We start from the raw sequence: 26,202 nt of genomic DNA on the forward strand, positions 1-26,202 counted from the left end.
GCGGCCATTGGAGGGTAAACCAACGGCAAAGGAAGACCTTTCTCTCTGTCTCTCTCTCTCACTGTCCACTCTGCCTGTCAAAAAAAAAAAAAAATTGTCAAGTATCGAGCATCACATATTTAATAAAGCTACTTCAATATAATCATTTCTGGGATATTTATATTATAAATAATTGCAATATAGTTTTTAGTTCAGGGTGTTATAGGTGAAAACCTTCAACCACCCGGATATCTTTGTTGTAGATATATATTCTTTTTTTTTTAAAGAATTTTATTCATTTATTTGAAAGAGTTACAGAAAGAGAAAGAGATACACCCCCCCACACACACACACACACACGCAGAGAGAGAGAGAGAGAGAGAGAGAGAGAGAGAGTTCTTTCATCCCCTACTCCTCAGAGGTCCACAACAGTCAGGGCTGCGCCAGGCTGAAGCCAGAAGCCAGGAGCTTCAATGCAGTGGCAGAGGCCCAAACTCTTTAGCAATCTTTTGCTGCTTTTCCCAGGTCATTAACAAGGAACTGGATCAGAAGTAGAGCAGCCGGGACTAAACTGCCTCCTTCACAGCCGGTGGCTTCTCCCAGTATGCCACAGTGCTGGCCCTCACATAGATCTGTATTCTGTCTCTCACATTGTATACATTGTCACATAAAAATTTAAAAGCAATATAAAATCAAAGGAGGTATATGACTTCTAATTTTTTTAAAAAATAATTTTATAATTACATAAAGGATATAGGACAATGTTTCCTTCCTTTAAATATTTTTTCTTAACAGCACTTAATATTTACTAACCCAGTTTAATGATTAATTTACATACATGTATGTTTATATGTATATATATATGTGCATGTGTGTGTGTTATATTCAGTACTCTAATTCAGATTATTAGTTTTATGGAATTGGCTTCTACCTTATTTATGTAGTTCAAATGTGCCTTATTTCTCACCCTTTATGATAGGTAAAATTCTTCTTTCATGAGATGAATTCAACATGGCACTCTTGTAATCCCTGCAGGTGGCAGTGTCTGCCAGGGCTTCTCCCTAGCTTTCTGGTTTCTCTTTCTGGCTATTGTCTTGGGCAGTCAACAAATATGGATGCCTGCATATGTAAAGGAAAGTAGCAAAGATATGGGTAGAGCAGGGAGGGGCAAGGCTGAGGTAAGGCTTGAAACTAAAGGAAATAAACAAGAAAAAGAGGAAGGAAACTGGCTGAAACAAAAAAGAGTGGCTTTGTTGCTATCATCTAAGTTAAAAAGGGGAGAAACGGGATTTTATGGATCCCAACCTGTCTCCTGGATAGAACATCTTCATCATCCTCCAAATACCATGTGGCCATGGTATTTGAAAGAATTTTGAAAGAAATTTGAAAGAAAATTGTGCTATGTCAGCAGCTTTTATAAAGCAATGTTTTGTTTTGGAAAAACCATCTAAGAAATATAGCCATAGTTTGGGGGAATGCTAATATATTTTCATTGGATTATATTGAGAAATATTAAAATTATTATAGACTCTATAGGCCTTCAAAAAAATTGTCAAGTTAATCAGTAAATCCACTAAAAAAATACCAATCATGTACTCTATGAGAAACAGTGTACCTTAAGTACTTTGATACATATTGATAGCCATCAATAAAGCTATTATAAGATAGATGAGAAGCTGAGAGAGGCTAACTCAATCATGTGAGTAAAAAAGTACATGAGGGGTCATGTGCTGTGGATTTTATAGAACAGATGGACAACAATTTGCTGTCTTAATAAGAAATGTCTACCTTGGAATCCAGGGTTCCAAAAGGAACTTGCTTCAGAAGGAGGAAGGGAGTTAAGATTGGTGAAGGGAAGGTTTAAAGTGCTTGGGTTTTGGAGGAGAATTTGGATTTAGAGTCTGGCAATAATCAAGTATGCTTTCTAGAACAGGGAGTTGATCAACCTACCCAGTATGAATGAACTGTGTCTTGCAAGACTGGGGCACATGGCTGAAACCGAAAGGTAGACCCAGACTGTGGCCACTGAATACCAGACTTAAGGGTTTGGATGATAAAAGTCATGAAAGGGTTGTTTTTGTTGCAGTTGTTGTTGTAAGGGGGATTAATGAGTGGAAGGTTTTTTTTAATGGGGATTATCTGGCTGTGGGGCATTTGCACGTTTATTGTCTCCCTCTGCTTAGGGAACAGTAGATTTCCAAAGTTCCATAGCTTCCCTTAAGTTTAGTGTCTGGGTTCATTTTAATTATACTTAAACCAACTCCTCATAAATTAGTGTCTTCAGCTGAGAGTGTCTCCAAATTCCCTTGCTAGGATGATCCACTGCCTGATTGTTCTTAGCTATAAAATTCTTTCAGAGGATTTGACCTGAATTCTTCTCTGTGTGCCTAAGCACATTATTTTCTGAACTGTGCCCACTAATGAGATTAATTGGTCAATGTTCCTTTCCCTTTAGCATATTTATGTATACAATACTCCCTCCCTCAGTGGATTAATTTTCATTCTTTTTTTTTTCTTTTCTCTTCCCAAGCCCATGTTTCTTGGTCAGCCCTCAGTTGAGGACTATGAAAGGTTTAAACTAGTGAGACTTACAAAGTATAAAACAAAAATGCTTTTTTCATATTAATTCCTTCTTTTTTCATGGAATTTTGATACAGTGATAGGGTGGTAGTTGAAAGCAGTAAATGATCTTTATACTCTATTTTTTACAGTTCTTATTCTTGGGAGCAAGTTTATTTTTATTTTCACCTTCTTGCTTTTGTTCATTCTCTTATCCATGACTTCCCTTACTGTCATGCCTTTTAAATCCAATACATTCCAATTTTTTTCACCTTTCAGATTCTTAATACTTCTAAGTATTAAGTCTGTATTAATAAAATTTATATGACTAGTCTGGTAAAATTTTTTAATATTAAGGAATTTTAAAGTCATTCTTAAAATTATGTAAAATCATTTATTTAATCACCTTTCATGATAATTTATATCCTACCTTTTCTAGGAAGTTCTATAAAATCTTCAATGCTAAACACTGTTCTTTGTGACTCTTGGTCAGTTCAGTCACTGCCCTCCAATCTGAGTTGATTTGCCTCCCTCTGTTTAGGTTTTACATTATTTATACATAGATCTCACGTAATATATTTATTATTTTCAAAGGGCTAAGCACCTAGAATTGATAGTGTAGAGAGGGGCCTCCTCCATCTGGGTTTTATAGATGTAAATCACAGAAGGGTGTGAAATTATATATATATATATATATATATGTATATGTATATATATATACAAACACATATATATATTCTATAATATTGTATTTAATTTACCACTGTCAGACATGACAAATTTATTGTCCATGAGTTAGAAGCCTGCTCATACATGTATTTTATTTGTGTGCATAGTGATTGCTTGTACAGGTAAAATATTTTAAACTAGTTGATGATAGTTACAAATCAAGACATTTGACACACATAAAGATCTCTATTACATTATGTTAAAAAACAAAGAAATTCAGAATATATGACAATCTACATTCTTAATAATAATTAAAAAAGCTTTCCCAATTTCTTCCCTTTAGCAGTGACTAAGGGCTACTGAGAAAAGTGATCAGCATGGGTAGGAAGATTATAAAGGAATTTCCGGAGAACGTAGGATTTGAACTGGATCACAAAGGTGATTAAACATAAATACAGAGGATTTTCATTAACATTGTTAAGAAGAACTCAGAGTTCCTTGAAGATGCACAAAGATATCGAGTAGCATCTAAACTTTGTCCTTTTAGGTTAAGGTTTTAGGGGTATGAAGAATGACGTGCTCAAGTTCTGGAAAAGCAAATTTTTGATCATATGTTGAGGTCTGAATCAGTAGGTCTGAAAAATCTTCAGTTTTTCCAAAACACAAGTTATGGTGATATATATGATATTTGGGCCATATTTTGTGAAAACTTACTGTGCTTCTTGGACCTTGAAAACTCAAACATGTGCCTTCACTGATAAAAATCACTTCAATATCATTTATTTTACAGTACATAAGCTTAGGGGCCAGAATAACAATTTCTTGTGCTATATGTGTTTTTATCTAATTGCTCGTTATTTTACATTTAATTTGTGTCTGATATTTATTTTGCCAAGGTAAATAATTTTTGAATGAATACTCATAATTCATTTAAAAAGAACTTTGTACTCACCAATTTGGCTTAGGAGACTAAATATATATGTGTACATATATATGTGGGTAGAGGGGAGAGTGTATTGGTCTTATTTAATTGAAAATCCTTATTTTTCTTCAACTAAATTTACTGACATATGTTAACATTTTCAGCTCCAATCTCCATCATTTCTCATTAAAAAAAATAACTTAAGCTTGGAAAATATTACTCTGTTTCCTAGATGGCTGGTTTCTGTTGATTTGGGATAGGGTCTTATAAAACGTTTCTTTATGGGGCTGGTATTGTGGCACAGCAGGTTAAGCTGCCACTTAGATGCCAGCATCCCATGTCAGGGTACTGATTCCACTCCCGGCTACTCAGCTTCTGTTCCGGCTCCTTGCTAACATCCTAGAGTGGCAGCAGAGGATGGCCCTGGTTCTTGAACACACCTGCCACCCACATGGGATGCTCAAATGGAGTCCTGGACTCCTGGCTGCAGTCTGCACCAGCCCCAGCGTTTGCATTCATTTTGGGAGTGAACTAGTAATGAAAGTCTCTCCACGCCTCACCTGCCCTCCTCCCCTTCTTTTATTTTTTTTTTTATTTTTTTTTTATTTTTTTTTTATTTTTTTTATTTATTTTTTTTTTGACAGGCAGAGTGGACAGTGAGAGAGAGAGACAGAGAGAGAAAGGTCTTCCCTTGCCGTTGGTTCACCCTCCAATGGCCGCCGCTGCAGCCGGCGCACCGCGCTGATCCGATGGCAGGAGCCAGGATCCAGGTGCTTTTCCTGGTCTCCCATGGGGTGCAGGGCCCAAGCACCTGGGCCATCCTCCACTGCACTCCCTGGCCATAGCAGAGAGCTGGCCTGGAAGAGGGGCAACCGGGACAGAATCCGGCGCCCTGACCGGGACTAGAACCCGGTGTGCCGGCGCCGCAAGGTGGAGGATTAACCTATTGAGCCACGGCGCCGGCCTTCTCCTCCCCTTCTTTTAAATAAAAATACATCTAGGGGAAAATGTTTCCTTAGTATCAATAAAATAGTCTGTATGACTGATCAAATATATATGAAATTAAAAATTTCTAATTATTTACAATTCTATATCCACACCCCCACTTGATAATGCTATCCAGATTTATATTCACCAAGTTGTTACTGGTGATGCTTGGTTTTATTTTCCTTTTCCCTTTTAAAATGCAAAACACGGTGGGGGGGTCGGCACTGTAGCATAGTGGGAAAGGCTGCTGCCTGCAGTGCTGGGCATACTATATGGGTGCTGGCTCAAGTCCCAGCTGCTCCACTTCTGATCCAACTCTCTACTGTGGCCTGGGAAGGCAGTGGAAGATGGCCCAGGTCCTTGGGCCCCTGTACATGCTTGGGAGATCGGGAAGAAATTCCTGGCTCCTGGCTTTGGATTGAGGCAGCTCCAGCAGTTGTGGCCAGTTGGAGAGTGAACCAGTGGATGGAAGACCTCTCTCTTTCTGCCTCTGCATCTCTGCAACTCTGCCTTTCAAATAAATGGATAAATCTTAAAAAAAAAAAAAAAAAAAAAAAAAGGCAACATATAGGGCCTGCAGTGTGGTCCCATATCCGGTAAAGCTTCTGCCTGCAACCCAGGCATCCCATATTGATGCTGCCTTGAGTCCTGGCTGCTCTACTTCCAATCCAGCTCCCTGCTAATATGCTTAAAAAAGCAGTAGAGGATGTCCTGACTTCTTGGGCCTCTGCCGCCCATATGGGAGACACAGAAGAAGTTCCTGGCTTCTGGCTTTGGTCTAGCCCAGCCTTGTTGTGGTCACTTGGGCAGTGAGTCAGCACAGATGGAAGACTTCTCTCTGTCTCTTCCCTCTCTCTCTAGCTCTGACTTTCAGATAAATAAAATAAATATATTTTTAAAAAATCACAAAACACTACAGGTAGGCTACTAATTCATCTGCTTGAATTTTTTTTAAAAGATTTATTTATTTATTTGAAAGAGTTACAGAGAGAGGTAGAGCCGGGGGTGGGGGAGGGCGGGAGGAGAGAGAGAGAAAGTCTTTCATCCACTTTTTCACTCCCCAGATGGCTGCAATGGCCGAAGCCGAGCTAATCCGAAGCCAGGAGCCAGGTGCTTCTTACAGCTCTCCCACAGGTGTTCGGAGGCCCAAGGACTTGGGTCATCTTCTACTGCTTTCCTAGGCCATTGCAGAGAGCTGGATCAGAGTGGAGCAGCCAGGACTAAAACCGGCACCCATATGGGATGCTGACGCTGCAGGCTGGGGCTTTAACCCACTATACCACATCGCCAGCCCCTTGAATATTGAAAAGAGTAGAATTTTTCCACATTTTTACTTTTACCCTAATTTTATCTAGCAGTGGTAACTGTTGAATCTGTCTACTTAATGTCCTTGTGAGAAACTAATGAATATTTGGATTACTGATGTCACTGTCATCATCCTACATGATGGAATAACATTAGTTCAGGTTCACATGATGGCCTAAGTTGTAACTTTTATATCTCCTTTGGTGACTGAGAATCTATACATTCATAAAATGGACTCTTTACCTTTTATCTTCACCTTTCACCTTGGTACATTTCATGAGATTTCTGGCCCACATTTCAAAGAACCTTCTCAATTGTGCAATCAGATTTTTATGTCTCACATTCTGTGTTATTAAACACATGAATCACTTTGGTTTAATCCTAGCTAATGGGATCATTGTTCCTAACTTTAGCACGTTGTTCTTTGGGGACCTTTTGAGTACAGAGAAGAATGACACAAAAAATAAGATGGCTTCAAGCCTAATAATCAGAGTGTAGCTTAGCCCACAAAGTGACCATTGTTAAATACATAAGTACACTTTAAGAAACAGTCTGAGGAATTGTCAATCTTATGTTAATAATGACGAAAGAATGTATTCCCTTAAGTTAAAACTAACGGAGAAATCAGAATAAGCAAAAAATGTGAGAACAGCAATGAAACAAAGGAGTTTTGCTTTTAGACAGATAATAGCAGTGGAGGCAATAATAAGTCTGTTGTCATAAGTCTTCCTAAATTTGTTGTCATGTTTCCTCTCTTTCTAACCATAAAGCACATTTAAGGATTTGCATTAATGTGCTACAAATGGCTTATTGAATTACTTTTTCCTACCCTGCTCCAAGGCAGAGTTTCTTCAAAAGAGATGGCAAATCTGTCTTTTCAGTCTGTGGTATCTTCACTATAGAGAGAATTTAAAACTTTTTTTTTTAAAGATTTATTTATTTGGAAGTCAGACTGAGAGAGAAAGAGAGAAGAGAGAAGAGAGAGAGAGAGAGAGATCTTTCATCTGCTGGTTTACTCCCCGCATGGCAACAACGGCCAGAACTGGGCCAGTTTGAAGCCAGGAGCCAAGAACTTCTTCCCAGTTTCCTTCTTGAGTGCAGGGGCCCAAGGACTTGGGCCGTCTTCCTCTGATTTTGCAGGCTTATGAACAGGAAGCTAGATCAAAAGTGGAGCAGCCAAGACTCCATCCGGCACCCATATAGGGAGGATATCAGTGCCACAGGCAGAGGCTTAACCTACTATCCCATAGCACTGGCTCCAAGAATTTTAAAATCTGGAAACCAGAATGGTTGAGTTATGTCACCTTCTTTCACCCAATTCATCAAAATTTAGAGATACCTTATATGTGGTGCTGTCTCCAAAGTCTACATCCTTACAAAATTGCTTTCAAATGCCAACTAAAGTTATTAGCAAAGCGTGCGACTCTAGCAGTATCAAATGGATTTTAACTGTTCAAAGACGTGGAAAGGCAACCAATTCTGAATTGTAATTAGCTTTAACTTGCAGGAAAATAATGAATGTTTTTTTCCAAGTCTGTTTCAGTTTCTTTATTGAATTTTGTGTTATGAAAAAAGTATTTAGCTTGACTTTAAATTATGCTGAGTCCATCCAAGTGGTCTGGATTAACCTGAGAAGGGAAAAATACATCATCTGCCTCACAGAAGAGAAATTATGTAAACATTTCAAATCTAGGAAACTGAGGTTCTGTTTTGCAACAAGCAAACAAGTTTGCTTTGTAGGAAAACTATAAACAGAAGACAGTAAAACAAAATTTTGACTTCTTTTTCTTTTTAAAAAGTTACTTTTCAAGAATTCTTTCTACTCTCAATCAAAATTATATATACTTTTCTCTCTAGCTAATGGCTTTGTGAGTGGCAGGCAGGCTATGTTTTTGACACAGGAAATAATTAAGAAGCTTTGAGTCTACTAATTGAGAGCTGTATTCTTAGTAGAGTACTAGTTAGTAATGACTTAAAAGTTTTGTCCTGGCTCTAGATTTAGAAAGAAATTAAAGTTATTACATTTCTTTGTAATTTTGATTGACAGACACACTTGGGAAATCTAGGCACAGTCAGTATAACAAGAGTCTGGCTAAATCAGGAAGAGTTTGGAATTTCAGTGCAAATCTGTGATAGCACAATGACTTGATCAGTGAACTTTGCAGACACTACTCATCATTATTGGTCATAATCTTCAAAAAATATTAGCTGAATGCTGGGCACTACCATTTCCACATGTGTTCACCAACCAACTATTGAGTGCAAGTGCTTTGTGGCTAGTAGTTACAGCATCAGTTTTCACGTCAGGGTTCTGTTGCATTTAATACATGCATTCCTTTTCCTTATTTTAACTTACAAGTAACAATTGTATTTGTTTTATATTTGTGGGATATAAGTGATGTTTTGACATATGCTTACCTTAAGGAATGATGAAATCAAAGATATCAACACAAGTTGTCCCCAGTGAAGAAAGTAGTTGCTTTGGAGCTTACCTTTCTAGTCAAAGCAGTCTTGTCAAAGCAAAATCTTCAAATGACAGGGTCACAAGTACTTTCTAAAGTCCTTCAGTGTATGCCTTTATTTGACATAAATTAGAAATACTTTCCTATTTGCAATTCCAATAAAGAGAATGAAAGAGATTGATTCTTTAATTTTTAAAGATTATTCTGCATGCATCCTGAAATTTACAGTGTGTCATTGACCCATTGCCAGTTGTGAACAGATAGCTCTGTATTTATTCTCTTAAGTTTCTGCTTCTGTTACTTGAGACCATAGCAAATAAATAAACAATTATTTTTATTCCATCTTCCAGAAAATGCATTTTTGGACAGTTAAGATAATATTACTGTGATTTTCAGTTTGCACATAGAATTTCATGGCTGTCAGACTTGATTATATCAGAGACTTAAAACTACAACAAAATGCTATAAGCAACCTTTAGTAGGGCCCGAACACTTTTGCACCATTTCCTAAAGAGATAAGTGGATATTAAATTTCTGTCTTACCAACCAAGAAGTAAATAATCAACTTTTGAGAAATTATGAACTGTGGATATTAAAGAAAAAATATTTCAATAATATTAAGAGAAGTAAGATGTTAAGATGTATCTTAAAAACTATCATATTATATTCCTAAAACAGACTTCTTGGCAAAACGAAAAGAACTTTGCATTTAGGTTGCTTTTAGGATTCCTTGAATAATCGTGTTGAATCAACTTGTTACTTGACTTGGGTATTTTGCTTAATTCAGTTTGAACAATATATTCTTCTTCTAAATAAATTTTGTATTTTCTCCATATAATCTATCCCATTGCCTTCATTTCTGGAAAAAATATAATATGTTGTACTTACACCACTACATAACAAGTTTCATAATTAAACAAATGATTTCTATGAAGAGAAAACTTAATTTGGAAATTAACTTTCCAACTTTGTTTTTCTTCAACTGTATTTTTTAACAAGGAAATTTTGTTAGAGAAAGCAAGGAGAGAATAAAGATCTTTTGTATTGGAGACTAAGCAGGTAAGAAAAGTAGGGCATTTCCCTGGGTTGGATTTGTGAATCAGTGTCTCCTAGCTGACACACAAAATATAAGCCAATGGCATTGTCCAAGATTTTATGTACCTTTACATTATCCATGATATAACTCAATTTTCATGCAAGAACACTTTTTTCCTCAAAATTATTTGACTGCAAGGCAATCAGCAAATCCATAAATATCCTTCTCTTCTACATGAAAGTTTAAAACACCACAACCAAAATAATCATAGCCTCTGCTTTGATCATACAGTAGTAAGCAGCTTATTTATACTCAACATTTTCTAAGAAAAGAATCAATACTTGTTTTTCTGTTGCAATGTTTAGATACAAGATTGCCCCTAAAATCTTTGTTCTATTCTCATCTACCTTGATAGTGCTGCTTCAGTCTCTTGGACTGACTTGTGGAAAGATTGTTCTGGCTACCTGTTTCTGGTTTATTTCATCATTTTCCATGTAGATTACCTCAGTAAACATCTATTAAACAAAGATAATCATCTACTTATCCCTAATAATTCAGTCTAATCAGAAATAATGGCAAACTTGCTTTCTGTTGCCCTGAAGTTGTTAATAGCACTTTGGGATTGCACAGAGAAGCTGTGTAGAAAGCCCACATTATGTTCTGTAATGTAATAAATGTCTGAAACACTGAATTGATCTAACAGGAGAGAAAGGGAAAGAAGTAATAGAGGTATGGACTGCTATCTGTCTGCTACGATTTTTAAGAATATATTACAGACATCCATTTCTGTTCATGTTTTAAGCAATTACATGCCAGGTATATTGTTAAAGGTTTTCTAATGTCATTAGAAGTTTTCATCAATGACAATACCACAAAATGTGTAACCTGAGCCTGAGTTTTTACATGTCAAAAAATTAGACTTCAATAAGTAACATTTACATCTAGAAGACTTGAGATGGAAATATTTCTGAATTTGTAATGGGGAAGCAGAAAAAGAAAGAGGTAATGATTTTGAGGCTGGGTGTCAGTACTTAACATTTGGGATGGGACTGGGAATCTGCTTAAGTCTACAGCTTTTCTTCTACTGAAATGTACTTTTGATTTGCATGCTGAAATTCAACACATTTATCAAATGCCTTTCCAAAGCATGATAAGGGTGTCCCTAGTAGAATTTTGCAAGTGACTTGCATTGCATGCTGTAGAACCCATTCGATGACAAGACACAGACTTTGTAAAGAAATTTCCTTCAGTTATCCGCTGCCTGGAATCTTCCTAGAAAGGGTTCTGCGGCATTCCTTTAATGATGGCCATGATTTCTATTCACAATGTGGTAAGAGTAGAGTTCTTGTCCTTCACTCCACTTTTCATTAGCTTTAGCTACTGTTCCTCAAAACCGTTGTTGTTGCTTTTCAAATGGCATCTATAGCTCTAAATTTACATCAGACCACACAAGATATTTTTCCTTTGCTATATTACTTGACTCTGACTGGTAACCTTGCACAACATTCGAGTTCTTTCCTTTGAAAGTGTGAGGTTTCCATATCCATAAAATTTTCATCCCAGGAAATATGTTTGTTTGAATCACATTTAGTTATGTTCAAGTAACCAAGCAAGTGAATGAGATGCATCTGCTCCAGGGCTTTAGACAAGATCACAGCTGTACCTAGTCCTAATTAACTCTTATTAGTCATTGTACTTCATTGGAGGTTTCCATATTAAAAAGGAGTTCTAGACACAAGCAAAAAGATGCTTTCTAATTTCCTATTTGCCGGTTAAATGTGTGATTTGAGAAAATAATTAATAGCATTAATAGCATGTAATAGTCCAGACGATAACTGAGACCCCTCATGCACTCGAAGCCTGTGACTTTTTTTTTTTTTTTTTTTGACAGAGAGCGAGACGGAGAGAAAGGTCTTCCTTTTTTCCATTGGTTCACCCCCAAATGGCCACTATGGCCAGCGCGCTGTGCCTATCCGAAGCCAGAAGCCAGGTGCTTCTCCTGGTCTCCCATGCGGGTGCAGGACCCAAGCACTTGGGCCATCCTCCATTGCCCTCCTGGGCCACAGCAGAGAGCTGGACTGGAAGAGGAGCAACCAGGACAGAATCCGGTGCCCTGACCGGGACTAGAACCCGGGGTGCCGGTGCCGCAGGCTGAGGGTTAGCCTAGTGAGCCGTGGCACAGGCCAGCCTGTGACTTTTTGAGTATTTATGTAGTTATGAGTGTCCCATAAAGTGTTACCCTGCTGAGAACAGAGGTTTTCTTCTTCCCTTATCTGCAACATTACTTTTCTTTTTTCAGGGCATAAACTTATTTATTAACTCTTTTCTTGAATTGTATCCTTGGATCAGAATCTGAGAATTGTCAGGAATTCTAAGGGTCCGTGTAAACCTAGAGAAGTGTCCGTGTGGTCCCATGAAGGCTAGTGGAGATATGGGTGTGGTTTAGGTGTGACATACTTATCCCACTCAAATTATTAACACATTTCCCCTGGCGAATTCTTAGTGGTTGCTTTGATCTAACAAATGTTCTTGTATTACTTTCTCTATAGAGTTCTTCTTCAGTTTGACTGATCACTTGTCAGTAATTAGACCGATTCCCAGCCCAGCTGTTTAACCTGTGGACCTCAGCTCAACCCTGACCCAGTACTTGCTTCAGGCACTTGTTCTTTACATCAGACCACACAAGAGACACTGCGTGTTTAGGTTCCTGTAAATTCAAAAAGTCTAGCTGTGTGAGGATTTGCTGTCTAGTATATCTCCAAACAACATCCTCTGTTCCCTTCATCTGACGCCTGGTCACTGGGTACCTACATTCTTGGCCTTAGTTGCCCACAACCTCACAAGCTCCCTTTAACTTTTACCTCCCACTTTCTAAGATATCTATTCTCAGGGCCAGCATTGTGGTGCAGCAGTTTAAGTCACAGCTTGCAACTCCCACACCTCATATCCTAATGCTGGTTTCAGTCTCCCTCTGTGCTTTCTGATCCAGCTTCTTGTTAACATGCCTGAAAAGAAAGGGAAAATGGCCCAAGTACTTAGGCCCCACCAACCATATAGCAGACAAGGATAGAGTCCCTGGTTCTTGGCCTTGGCCTGGCCCAGACCCAGCTGTTGCAACCATTTGGGAGAGTGAACCAGTGTATAGAAGACCTCTCTCTCTCTTCCTCTCTCTCTCTCTTCTCAGTCTGTGTGTGTGTGTGTGTGTGTGTGTGTGTCTGTGTGTGTCTCCCTCTCTCTTCATTGCTCTGTTATTTAAATACATAAACACATCTTAAAAGATATATCACTCTCAAGGCAAGTAAAGTGCTATACTCACAACAAATGTCGTTAGCTGGATAAAAAAAAAATCTCCTTTTAATCTCATTTAGTGATGCTTGGGGAGTAAAAGGAAGACATCCCTTATGTCCTAACTGCATAGATTTTAGCAAAGTAGAGAACAGATGGCAAGCTGAAAAGTCTACAAAGCCAAATATTTAGAACTTACATAGAATGCTTTCTTAGCTGGACTGTTTTTCATACTTTATTACAGGATATATATAAACTAGACATATTCATCGCTTTTTTTTTTCTTTCTAGGATGCTACACTAGAAAGTAAAAGGTCTTTAAGGAATAGAGGGAAACACAACTGATTGCTAAAGCAATATGTGACCAAGGAATCTCATCCCCTCTTGCCCCGATTCACACAGCAAAATAAGACATTTTTATTTTTTACAAAGTAAGAGTTTGGGGACATAAGCTGTCTCACAAAGTAGACATAAGCTGTCTCACATGAAGTAGAATGTTGTACACACTTGGATGTCCATGTGTACTTTAATTTGCTATAGGGATCTATAGGATTTTTTAAAATATTTATTTATTTTGAAAGGCAGAGTTAAAGAGAGGCAGAGGCAGAGAGAGAGCTCTTCCATTCGCTGATTCACTCCCCAAATGCTTGCAACAGTGGAAATTGGGCTGATCCGAAGCCAGGAGCCAGGTGCTTATTCCGGGTCTTCCATGCAGGTGTGGGAGTCTAAGCACTTGGGCCATCTTCTACTGCTTTCCTCGGCCAGAGCCGAGAGCTGGATTGGAAATAGAGCAGCAGGGACTCAAACCAGTGCCCATATGGGATGCCAGCAATGCAGGTGGCAGCTTCACTCACCGCAGCATCAGCCCCTATAGATTTTTAAATTGTCTTAATATATACTGAAATTACGTTGTTGCTATGGCATTTGGTTTCTAATGAGCACACTTTTCAAGAGCAAAATAAGCTTTAGGTCAAGTGTATTTCAATTCCTGCATAAATGGCACATGGCACCTGAAAGTTGTACACTTGTAGACAGGAAGAGGTAATTCTATATCACAATGTGTATCAAAACTTTTTGACAGGGGCTGGCACCATGGCTCACATGGTTAATCCTCCGCCTGCAGCTCCGACATCCCATATGAGTGCCAGGTTCTAGTCCTGGTTGCCCCTCTTCCAGGCCAGCTCTCTGCTGTGGCCCGGGAGTGCAGTGGAGGATGGCCCAAGTCCTTGAGCCCTGCACCTGCATGGGAGACCAGGAGAAGCACCTGGCTCCTGGCTTCGCATCGGCGCATCACTGGCCTTAGCAGCCATTTGGGGAGTGAACCAACAGTTGGAAGACCTTTTTCTCTCTGTCTCTCTCTCACTGTCTATAACTCTACGTGTCAAATAAAAAAAAAAAAAAACTTTTTGAGAAACACATAAACACATATTCACCTAAACTTTAGTAGAAATAACTGCTTGTTCTTTCCTGTTTCTAAAGTTGTTGGGACCATAGAATATGGTGTACCATAGTATATTTGTTTAGCAGCTACTGGCTTGTCCTGACAGCAGAATAACGACCACCTACATGGCCTTCACTGGGACACATTTGTCCCTTTTTTTCTTGAAAAAAAAAAAAAAATCAATGGACATGGGAGCAGTAGTCAGTGAAGTTTCTATTCCTGGCAGGCAGGGTTTCCTCTCTCTGGCCTTTAACAGCCCGTTCACCCTCTCCTGCTGTTTACCCATCAGCAAAATGTAAATAGCTGAGTTAAAGTGTTAAGGTGCTCTGAAGATGGAAGCTGCCCTGCCCTGTAAGTGGCAGCAGAGCACTATTCCTGCCTTATTGCAGAAGCGTGCACTGAACTCACTGTCAGTCCTCTGCAGAGCACTCTAGAGAGCCCAGAGACGGCCGAGGCAAGGTCTTTGTCCTGTGGAAGAGTCTTGCCCGCCTTCCTGACAGCTGCACCTCCCAGACTGAGTGGGTGTAGCTCGTTCCACCCTAGGCTTCAGGAGAGATTCCGAGAATGAGCCTGGTTTTTTCTTGAAGATAGAAATTTACACAGAAAAACTCTAATTCATTATTCACAATGACAGAGTAAAGCAGTAAGGTTGTGTTAGTGGTATTCAAATGTGGGGATAGGCCTTGAAACACTAGCCTCTCGGGATGCTGCCAACAGATACTAGTGATTGATTAAGTGAAGAAAGGGTTGTGTGAATGCCATTCTCCTGAACATCAATAATGGACATGTTTGCAGCTCTTCAACTCAAATGAGTGTTTTAGTCAGCTTTTTGTTAATACAGCAAAATACCCAAGGCAACTAATTTTACAAACAGAAAGGAGGTATCTACCTTACAGTTTTGGAGATTCAAGGCCGAGACCAGGCAACCACATGGGTTTGTCCACTGGTAAGGGTTTTTGGCAGAATACATAAAAGGGAAGATCACATGGTAAGTTAGGAAACAACAGAGAGATCCTAGGCCCCACTCAGGCTTTTTTATAGCAATCTTCTCATGAGGTTCAACTGTTGAGTGGGCACTCCTCCAGTGACCTAAGAACAGCCTCTAAGCCCATCTGCTAAACTGTAATTGGATTAATCTTCACCCCCTTGGTAACATTATGACTTTAGATTTTAAAGACGAGCATGAGTTTGGGGACCAAATCACATTCAGACCATGACACCATGGAATATGTTTTGGGAAATATCTCACTTTAGCCCACTGAAGATTTGCTTCCAAACAATCAGAGTCCTGCAAAAATTAAAATGGCTTTCAAAGGTGCCTGAGTGATTGCCTGGACATGGTTTCAAAAAGGAATAATATTTTCTTAATATGGTACCAATAAAGACACTTTTAAGTTAAATACATTTGGCTTTTATCAATTTAAATGAATTTGGACTTTATCATTAAAATATTTTATTGACTATTATTAGTCATTATATCTGGAAAAGAATTGGCCAAGATTCCAAGTCCCTGAATCCTCAAAAAAACTGCCTTATGGCAGCTACTCCCTTGGTTTATGAAACTTACCATGTCATTCAATCAAAATATTGTTTATTTAAATTATTAGTGCTCCTTCTTTTATGGAAATTGGATAATTATTTTATTTTAAACCAATATTCCTGTGCAAATTTAAATTGAATTTTCTACAATCTTATTTTGTGTGTGTGGGGAAATGTTACCCTTTTTAATTATATTCTAGAGGAAATTGGTCAATAGACTTCTCAGCAGCTTACTTCACTAAATTATGTCCCATTTTCTTTTTATGTTTTTTGATTTATTTATTTATTTGAAAGAGTTCCAGAGAGAGAGAGAGAGAGAGAGACATAGACAGAGAGAAAAAACTTCCATCCACTGGTTCACTCCCCAGTTGTCCACAACAGCCAGAGCTGGGCCAATCCAAAGCCAGGAGCCAGGTGCTTCCTCTTCATTTCCCATGAGGGTGCAGGGGTTCAAGCACTTGGATCATCTTCTGTTTTCCCAGGACATAGCAGAGAGCTGATCAAAAGTGGAGCAACTGGGAATCGAACTGGCTCCCATATGGGATGTGGCACTGTAGGCAGAGGCTTTACCTGCTATGCCACAGCACTGACTCCCATGTCTCGTTTTCATGAGAGAATGTGATGTAGTCAGAACCATATCCAAGTATTCAAGCAAAGATAATAGGAGTTTTGAACAAAGAAAGCTAATTTTGATTCCCCTTAGTTTTGTATCATTTGGACGTCAAGAGAAAAATGCTTCTTTACTCAAATAAATATGATAAAACTGAAGTATTCAGGTATGATCATGTTGCTTGCTTGTTGAATTTCCTGTGGTAATCAGCTAAGAGAACAGGAAAATAACAGGGTTTCCTTGGCATTTTATAACTTCAGAAATTAATTTGCCTCAACTGGGCTTGCAGTTGCTGAAAACTATATTCATTTTTTCAAATGCTGTGCTTATTAAGAACGTTTGGCTTTAAACAGTCTCTAGTATTCTGGGATACACTTTTTGGACGTCAGATAGCCACTCAGTAATCAGAATGAGATTGATTTTGCTCCATGGCATTCGTTTATTCCTCTTACACAAGTAATCAGTCTTTCAGGCATGTTACAGGTGGAATAGTGATGGAGGAAGAAATGCACGGCGAAATGAGCAAAGTCACAGGAAACAGTGAACGTTTCACAGAGGAAAGTCAGGGAAGTCGTTTCTGTGAGTCTCATGTTTGCTTGATGCTCCCTGGGAGGAAGTCTTTAAAAGCCCTATGTCATCAGATTAAGCTGAAGACTTCTTTTCCCTGATCCTTTTTCGCTTTTGTTTTCGATTCTTAGTTTATATTTCCTTTATTATACATAGAGTACATGTGATGGGATAAGTTGTGTGCTTTAAAACTTACAGACTGTAGCTGATGATGTGGTTCATTGGGTTAAGCCATCACCTGTGACACCTGCATCCTATATGGGCACAAGTTAAGGCGTGCCTGCTCCACTTTCAGTTCACCTCCTTGCTCATGCACTTGGGAAAATACTGGAAGATGGTCCACATACTTTGACCCCTGCCACCCAAGTGGGAGACATGGCTGGAGGCCCAGGCTCCTGGTTTCAGCCTGGTCCAACCCCAGCTTTGGTGGCCATTTGGGTAGTGAACCAGTGGATGGAAGATCTATCTTACCTTCTCTCTCTGTAACTCTGTCTTTCAAATAAATAAAGAAATAAATTTTGTTTCCCTTAAGACTTACGGGCTGTTTCTTATGGGATCAAAAACAAAGTATAACAACTTTCTGTATTTTATTGACTCCATCATTACATATAGTAATCATAAGACTCCATGTCTTTGCTATGTCCCAGATCTTGTGTCCCCTGTATTAGGGGAAAAGTGCTGAAATGCATTGTAAAAAATATACAAGAGAGCACATCTTAAACCAATACTTTTGCCAGTTTTCCATGGAACTCTGATGATGATATGAAAAAAATTGAGAAGATTTTGGTAAATTTTTAAAAAGCCCATCTCTGAGGAACTTGAATAGCTAGGCAGAATTAGATTTGAAATACAAATATGTTTTACAAACCCCTTCCAAGTTACAAAAACGCTCTATATTTTTAAAGCAATATTTTCATCAGGTTAAAAAATTTTAAGTCACATATGATTCAGCAATGCTTTGAAAAAAAAAATTGTAAGATTAACTCTACACTAAGTAAAGAGTTCAACAAATAGTAAGAAGAAAAAGAAAAAAGCTGAGCATAAAGTAAACTGAAAGTAAATCATTGTAAAAATTAAGAGAGGAATTAGGAGATGAAGGAGGAAGAAGGGTGGGAGTGTGGGCAGGAAGAAGGGTAGGGTGGGAAGTTCTTAAATCTGTATACATGAAATAGATGATATTTATATACCTTGAATAAAATAAAAATTAGAACAGTGTTTTGGCACACAGGTGAATTAAGTATTAAATAAAGAATGTGTTTTATTTGACTTATTTTTTGTTTTATCTTGCCCTTTTTTCCCAGTCAGCATAAAGTAAGTGAGTGTATTTAATTATACTCAGTTCGTAATACAGCAAAAGTATGTAGAGAATAATAATTCATGCTATAGCATGATTAGTCAAAGTTGGTTAAAGGATGGCCAGGAAACTGTGTCTTGGAAGAATTAGAACCGAGGGGCTCCATAATCATCTGGCATCCATTCGATGTTGTATCTGTGGTTAGAAATGTATGCAATAGGAACTCCAGGGATCTTCAGAATTCTTCATTTAAGATCCTGGTCAACTGTGGCACAGTGGGACACTTTTGCTGAGTCATTCTCTGTACTAAACAGTCATCCCGATAGATTCCTTTGTGTGTGCATGGTAATCATTCAAATCTTGGATCCTTGGCAATCCTTAACAACTTTTAATACTTCTACCTCAATTTCTCAGTGTCTGCTGTTACACAATCAGGAATACCCCTGACATACAGACAACCCATTACTGATTTATTAAGTCCAGTTTGGTTTTAGTAGAAAAGTTGATAAAGCTGGTATTAGACAGGATGTGGTAAGGTAGGCCAAGTTGAGTATTATATTGGAAGAATAAGTAGGAAGGGTGCTGGGAGACTTGTCTTTCAGCGCACTGGACTCTTTCTTTTCCTTCTTTTTCGGTTTTAAGCTATCCTTTTCTTTAAGGCTTTGATCTCTTAGACTAAGCATTTGCTTCATGGTTGTGTGCTTCTTTGCTTTCTTTTGCTTCCTCATGCTCTTGCCACACTCTTGTTCCAGCATTTATCTTGGCTTTTAAAAGTTCCCCTACCTTTTAGTTCAGCTTCCTTTATTGTCCTGTGTTCAGTTGATTGGCTCTCATTCATCTTATCTCCCCAGTGGATGGTGGAACCAAGAGTGACTAGAGAACTGCAAAGCAGAGCTATTAAATTTATATTTACTGCTAATCATTTCAGCTCCTGGAAGATAGCCTAATTGCATACACAAAGGGGATGCTCAAGAGAACCACGGTCATATAACTTGCCCAGTGACTTTCAGTAAGACACATGGTTTGTGAAAGCTCCTGGTTTATTGGGAGAGTAAATATTATTGCAGCTTGAATTTTCTTGTGCTAGTCAACTTAGGATTTAATAAATAGAATTTAATGAAATATATAATTTAAAGAGCTGAGGCAAAAATTTGATTTAGTATCCTTCCATACTGTCTTTTTGGGTAGACAGAAATGCAGAAGTTCCTTTAAGACCGTAAACCAATCTAGGGCTTTTTCTATGCATAGTTTCCATTAATGTTAATGACTTTTTGTGAACATAGTTTCTATTAATGTTAATGAGATGCCCTCTTGTAGAAAAGAAAAAAAAAAAGAAAATTGATCTTCATTTGCTTCACGTATTTTCTGATGTAAGCTAGAATGAATACCTATTAACAAAATATACTGACTCCAAAGTTGGAAAATTATTCACCTCCTATTTTTGTTTTCATTGTATCTTAGTTGCTTCTCAAAAAATTGAATTTTCTGGGACTCTACAAGAGATATTACTCTATCAGTTGTATCAACAGTCCCATTTTGTTCAATAAATATCTCCTTATATTTAGTTATAACATTATGATTTTTCTTTTATCTGCTGTATTGCACCTATACCTACCACTTAAACAGAGCACAGGTTATAAATGATGAAGAAACAGTTAAATATGAAGGAAGGTGAATTATAGTCAGAAAAAAAGCACAGGAAAGATGTTTTTCCTGACATTTATTCAAGGTCAGTCAAACATCTGCAGCAGGAAGATCAATGTTCTAATGGTGTTGCATGCTCAATATGTCAATTTCTGTACTAAAATTGTATGCTGAAAAGGGAGTATGCTTAAAATCTGGCCTATTGGCACCGCTTTAATAGTTACTCTAAGTGCCTACATGTATGGAATACGTTTTTATTCCTAAGACTATGATTTTCCTTTCTTTGCTATTGTTCTTTGGCTTTGTTCTGTTCCTATGGTCTCTTGAATAAAATAGCCTATTTCCTAATACAGTAAACAGGTCACTCATACTCTTCCGAAACAAAAAGCTACCTTTTGTCTAAAACAGAAAAATCCTAGTTAGGTTATACCACAGAAAAGTGCAGTAGAATGATGAATAGTTTGAACTCCTTCAAGAAGGTAACCTCCAAAAGATACTCATGTTCTTCATATTATCCTGTTATGAATGTGGGTCTATGTGTGTGTTAAACTCTATCGGAATTTTTCATTTATTTTCTTTCATTTTCTTATTGCTAATTTTCATCCCATCTGCAACTTGATATTCATGTTGCATATTCAGCATACAAATGAGAATTTCATTAACTTTAAAGCTTAACTGTAACAGAAAATATTAATATTAAAGCCAGAATCTTAGTTAATATGTTTTATGGACAGATACATAATTTTTCTTTGCTCTCTTGCCACTGAGTTGTCCCAGTTTCATCTGTCTCCTCAGTTTCCAGCTCAGTTAGATAAAATGTCTTGAAAAAGAAATAGCTATATCCCTGTTATCCCCAGGATTTCATGTCCTGTCAGCCCCTGTTTTGGGTACAAGGCCAGATGTATAATCTTATATGCTTAAAGGCTCCATCAGTGAGAAATCTCTGGAAATACAATTCTGTGCTACTAAGATAGCTTGAAATTTAAAAAAAAAAAAAGGTGATTTAGATTTTATTGAAGTCTACTCATTTTATATTCAGATACTACTACTGAAAGTTAGGAGTGCTGAGGATCATGGTGTAACTTGAAAGCTCATGTGACTGCCACATGTTCAATAAATCAGAAATTGATTATAAGACAGTTACAGTTTCTGGGACTGTGTGGATCATTCAGACTATAAAGGAATAAGTACAGTTTCAAAATAGGAATGTTTGTATTGGTCTATACGTATATGCATGTGTAATCAGAGCAAAGGAGTTCTGATTTTTACTTCAAAAATAAATTTGATTAATGTATAATGAGTTAGGAATCAATGGTTGTACAAACTCACATATGCTAAAGATCTCTAGGTGCTGAGTTCATAGCAAAAGATCATGCTGAAGTCCTTGAGGACTATCCTACGACCAAAGTTGTATTAGTGGACGGGAAAGATATATTTCAAATACTTTGTTTCATTTGGTACATGTTTGCCTATGAAATAATTTTTTAAATAATAAGATGTATGACTCCACTTGTAAGAAATTCTGGAAAAGACAAAAACTACAGGGAGTAAAATCTAATGAAGCGTTATTAGTTCCTAGGGTGAAGGAATATATTGATCACAACAGGGCACAGCGGAACTTTGCATGTTGATGGAAATATTTTATATCTTGCTGCCATGGTGGTTACATATCTGTGTGCATTTGTCATAATCACCAAACTGGATGCATTAAAGATTTATGCTTCTACTGTTGGGTCTGGTTCCATGTATTAACAAAAGGAAAAAATGGGCTTCCTGCAAAAGTCACCTATAATCTATTCTGAAATAACAAAGTATATAAAAATGAAAAAGGTATATTAAAAATGATGTTCAGAGCCGGCGCCGCGGCTCACTAGGCTAATCCTCCACCTTGCAGCGCCGGCACAGCAGGTTCTAGTCCCGGTCGGGACGCTGGATTCTGTCCCAGTTGCCCCTCTTCCGTGCCAGCTCTCTGCTGTGGCCAGGGAGTGCAATGGAGGATGGCCCAGGTGCTTGGGCCCTGCACCCCATGGGAGACCAGGAGAAGCACCTGGCTCCTGCCATCGGATCAGCGCGGTGCGCCGGCCGCGGCAGCCATTGGAGGGTGAACCAACGGCAAAGGAAGACCTTTCTCTCTGTCTCTCTCTCTCACTGTCCACTCTGCCTGTCAAAAAAAAAAAAAAAATGATGTTTAGAGTTCTAGTCAATAGAGTCTAGTCAGTGTGTGTGTGTGTGTGTGTTTACACACACACATACACCTTTGGAATGGAACTCTTAAGTTTTGATTGCCTGTCCAAGACAAGCTCTGGTTACTATGAATACAGAACATATTTAGGAAAAGTCCATTCAATATTACTATTAAGATCAACAGGAATCATCAATATCAATACTTAGTTCTCATCTTCATGGACTACAAGCAGGCATTTTACATGGCTAATGATTCATCACAATAGTCAAAATATCAACCAGGGTGCCTGTCATCAGATGAATGGATAAAGACATGTGGTATATATACACAATGGAATAGTATTCACCTTTAAAAAGAATACAGTCCTGTCATTTGCAGCAGAATGGATGAAACTGGAGGATATCATGTTGAATAAAATGAGCCAGATAGAGAAATTTTAGCAGGAGCTAAAATTTAAAAATAACCAAAAAGAAAACCTCATTTTAATCATAGAAAATTGACTACTAAAGGCTGGCCAGGTTGAGAGGGATAAAAGGATTTTGTACAAAAAATAGGCAAAGCTGGTTGTGGTTTATTAATTGTGACAGTGGTAATAATATGAGATGTTAGGGAAGTGGGCTGAGTGGTATGTGGGAACTTCATGCATTGCTACCTCACACTTTTTATTTTGTAACTTTAAAGCTATTTTGCAATAAACTGTTAAAAATCAGTTTAAAATAAAATGATTTATATTTTAAGAAACATTAATAATCAATAGAGCACTATTAAAATTTACTATCTTTTTTTTGAAAACAAAGGAAGAAATAATTGTTCTGAGCTTACTTGCTCAGGAAAGATTTAATGAAAGATGGCCTGACATCTGACATGCAGAAGACTCTTAATAGATGTGTTGAGCAAATGAGTGAATAAATGAATTCATTTAAAACTTGAATTCAAGCCTAGCAGTCATGTAAATAGGCCAGGGAGGCAGTGTTGTGGCTTAGTGGGTAAAGCTGCTGCCTGGCATGCTGGCATCCCATATGGGTGTCAGTTCCTGTCCCAGCTGCTCCACTTCTGATCCAGTTTCTTGCTAATGACCTGGAAAAAGCAGTGGAAGATGACCCAAGTATGTGGGCCCTTGCACCCATGTGGGAGAACAAGATGACACTCCTTGTTCTTGGCTTCTGCTTGGTCTGGCTCTGGCCATGGTGGCCATCTGGGGAGTAAACCAGTGAATGGAAGATCTCTCTGTCTCTCTAACTCTGCTTTTCAAATAAATAAATCTTTAAAAAAAAAAGGCCTTGGGGCTGGCACCATGGTTCACTTGGTTAATCCTCCGCCTGCAGTGCTGGCATCCCATGTGGGCGCCGGGTTCTAGTCCCGGTTGCTCCTCTTCCAGTCCATATCTCTGCTGTGGTCTGGGAAGGCAGTGGAGGATGGCCCTAGTGCTTGGGCCCTGCACCCTCATGGGAGACCAGGAGGAGGCACCTGCAACGTGCCAGCCGTAACGGCCATTTAGGGGGTGAACCAATGGAAGGAAAACCTTTCTGTCTCTCTCTCTAACTCTGCCTGTCAAATAATAAAAAAAGGGGGCCAGATTACTTAATAATTTAATGGGTATTTGGAAAAAACATTTCCATTTTGGAAAGAAAACATTTCACAAGGAAACTCTTCGTGGTTGCTACCTCTGAGAGCTGGGAAAGTCTCTGCAAACACATTGGAACAGGCAGTCTGCTGCGAGGTGTTTCTGTGCCTGCTTCTTCCACTTGGGCAGGTCATGTCAGATGAGATCAGAGTGTCTTCACAACAGCCAAACACGAAGAACAAAGCCCCAGGTGTTGTGAACATGGAAGTGGGGAAGGGATTGCAGTTCATTTGGGTGATCTCTTGAGAACAGGCCACCGTAAAGAGAACTTCTTGCCAATCACTCTGAGATAATTAGAGTTGTCAAGTGTCAAGCATTGCTGTGGACCTCATTAGTGCAACTCCTCAGGGAAGGATTTCCACTTAGAAAAATGAGCCTTTGCTCTCAGTCGCACTGGGAAGGCATCGGAGCTTCTGGTGGGGATCGGAGCTTCTCCATTATCACCTCTGGTAACAGAAGAGAAGGGACTTTGGATTCATTGTCACTTTCCGATAAGTAAAGAGAGGTGCTTCTCCGCAGGTGTGAATAGATTTTGGTAAACAAATGGAATTTTTTGAAGGGTTGTTTAAACAGCATGTGTGTCTGCTCTAGTGCAGTTTGGCTGTCTAGAGTTGAAGGACTGTCTTTAGTTGTGTTCTGAATATGTTAACATTAAAGAGACTTTTTTTTCCCCTTTTTTGTGAAATTCAGTGACTGTACCACTTTCTCTCCAAAGACTTGTGTTCATGAGAAGATTCTCTGAAGAAATTGCCTTGGCAGATGTTGTTGTTATACTATGTCTTTCTCCATTCCTGTGGAATGCTGTTTCATTTCACGCTATGTGTAACCCACAGATTGATTGACCTTTGGCAATCTTTAGAAAATTTCTTTTTTGTACCATTTTTTTTAGATTTGCTTTCAGTACATCAATGCATCATTCTCTCCAAGCCTTTATAACAAAGCACTAGGATGTTTTCTTCTATCTTAATCAAAAGGATCATAGTCTGTACCCCTCCTCTTGTGCCTTTCCTTATGCTTTACTGATTAAGAGGCTTTTATAGTGAGCAATACAATGTCCTGCATAGAGATACTTTCAAATAAAACAAAAAAGATTTAAAAACTCTGTTCTACCACTGATTAGCTGAGTATTCTTTCCTAAGTTTCTGTACCTTAGCTTCATTATCTGTTTTTATGATGCTGCCTTTTTAAAAGGTTGTTAGGATTAAATAAGGTAAGATAAATAAGTACTGAAACAAACACTGGCATACTGGTTATGATTAATGAATAGTATCAGCTGTTACTATTATCACCCTCTAAGTTCAGATTTCGTCAATTAATCAGAGCTTCATTTTAGTCAGTGAATCTGAACAAATGATCGCTCGGTCACTCCCTGTTTCCCTCAAATGCCCTCATGGAAACCAACTTCAGTGGTTGCTACAGTGAGGATGGAATGTATGAGAGCTTATGGGTAATAATATATCAGAAGACACATTTTTCAAGACTTACCTTGAGTCTGTACAATAGTAAATTCCAAAAAGGAACAATATTTAAGGAAACCTGAGAATAAATATTATTAACAAGTCACTAAATTGAATGGCTTTATTAAAAAGTTAGCTATTTTAATGAGCTATATGTCTACGTTTAAACCACTAGGAAAGATGTTTGTGTTATGGATGAAATGGCAGCAGAGAAAGGTTACCTCAGTTCTTTGTCTCATATGGAAGAAGAATTTTTTTGCACCATCTCAGAGAGTTCCCTTCCCTCATTTGTACTGGAACCAACCTGTCTGCTGACCTGACTCCTCTCACATTTGTACTTTAATTTAACATGAGGAATAGCATGCTAATACGTAGTTCCTGGTCCTAGGGTTCACATTCTGCCCTAGCATGTGTGCATGCATGTGTATGCATGGGATGGAAGAACATCTGCATATGTGTATGTATAGGTATTTATGTCCATGGACATTTTCCACAGTTCTCTAACCAAATTTTATAAAGATGCATGTACTAGCACATATTTAATTTTTTGAGTTAATTTATATGATTGGGAGAGAGAGAGAAAAGAGACAAAGTCAGAGAGAGGTCCAATTTTCTGTGCTTCCCAGATGTCTTCAAT

The 26,202-nt window shown here is 38.3% G+C and overlaps 1 protein-coding gene and 1 pseudogene across 29 annotated transcripts in view; one reads left to right on the forward strand and one right to left on the reverse strand.

Moving 5' to 3' along the window:
- The window catches only part of NRXN1 (neurexin 1), a 1,235,416-nt gene that overhangs the window by 995,836 nt on the left and 213,378 nt on the right, over nt 1-26,202 (forward strand). The window lies entirely within an intron of this gene.
- On the reverse strand, nt 18,802-19,383 carry LOC103347729 (rRNA-processing protein FCF1 homolog pseudogene; annotated as a pseudogene).

The sequence above is a fragment of the Oryctolagus cuniculus genome, chromosome 2 (genome assembly GCF_051225735.1).
Source record: "Oryctolagus cuniculus isolate XC-2025 breed Fujian yellow rabbit chromosome 2, ASM5122573v1, whole genome shotgun sequence".
Lineage (NCBI taxonomy): Eukaryota > Metazoa > Chordata > Mammalia > Lagomorpha > Leporidae > Oryctolagus > Oryctolagus cuniculus.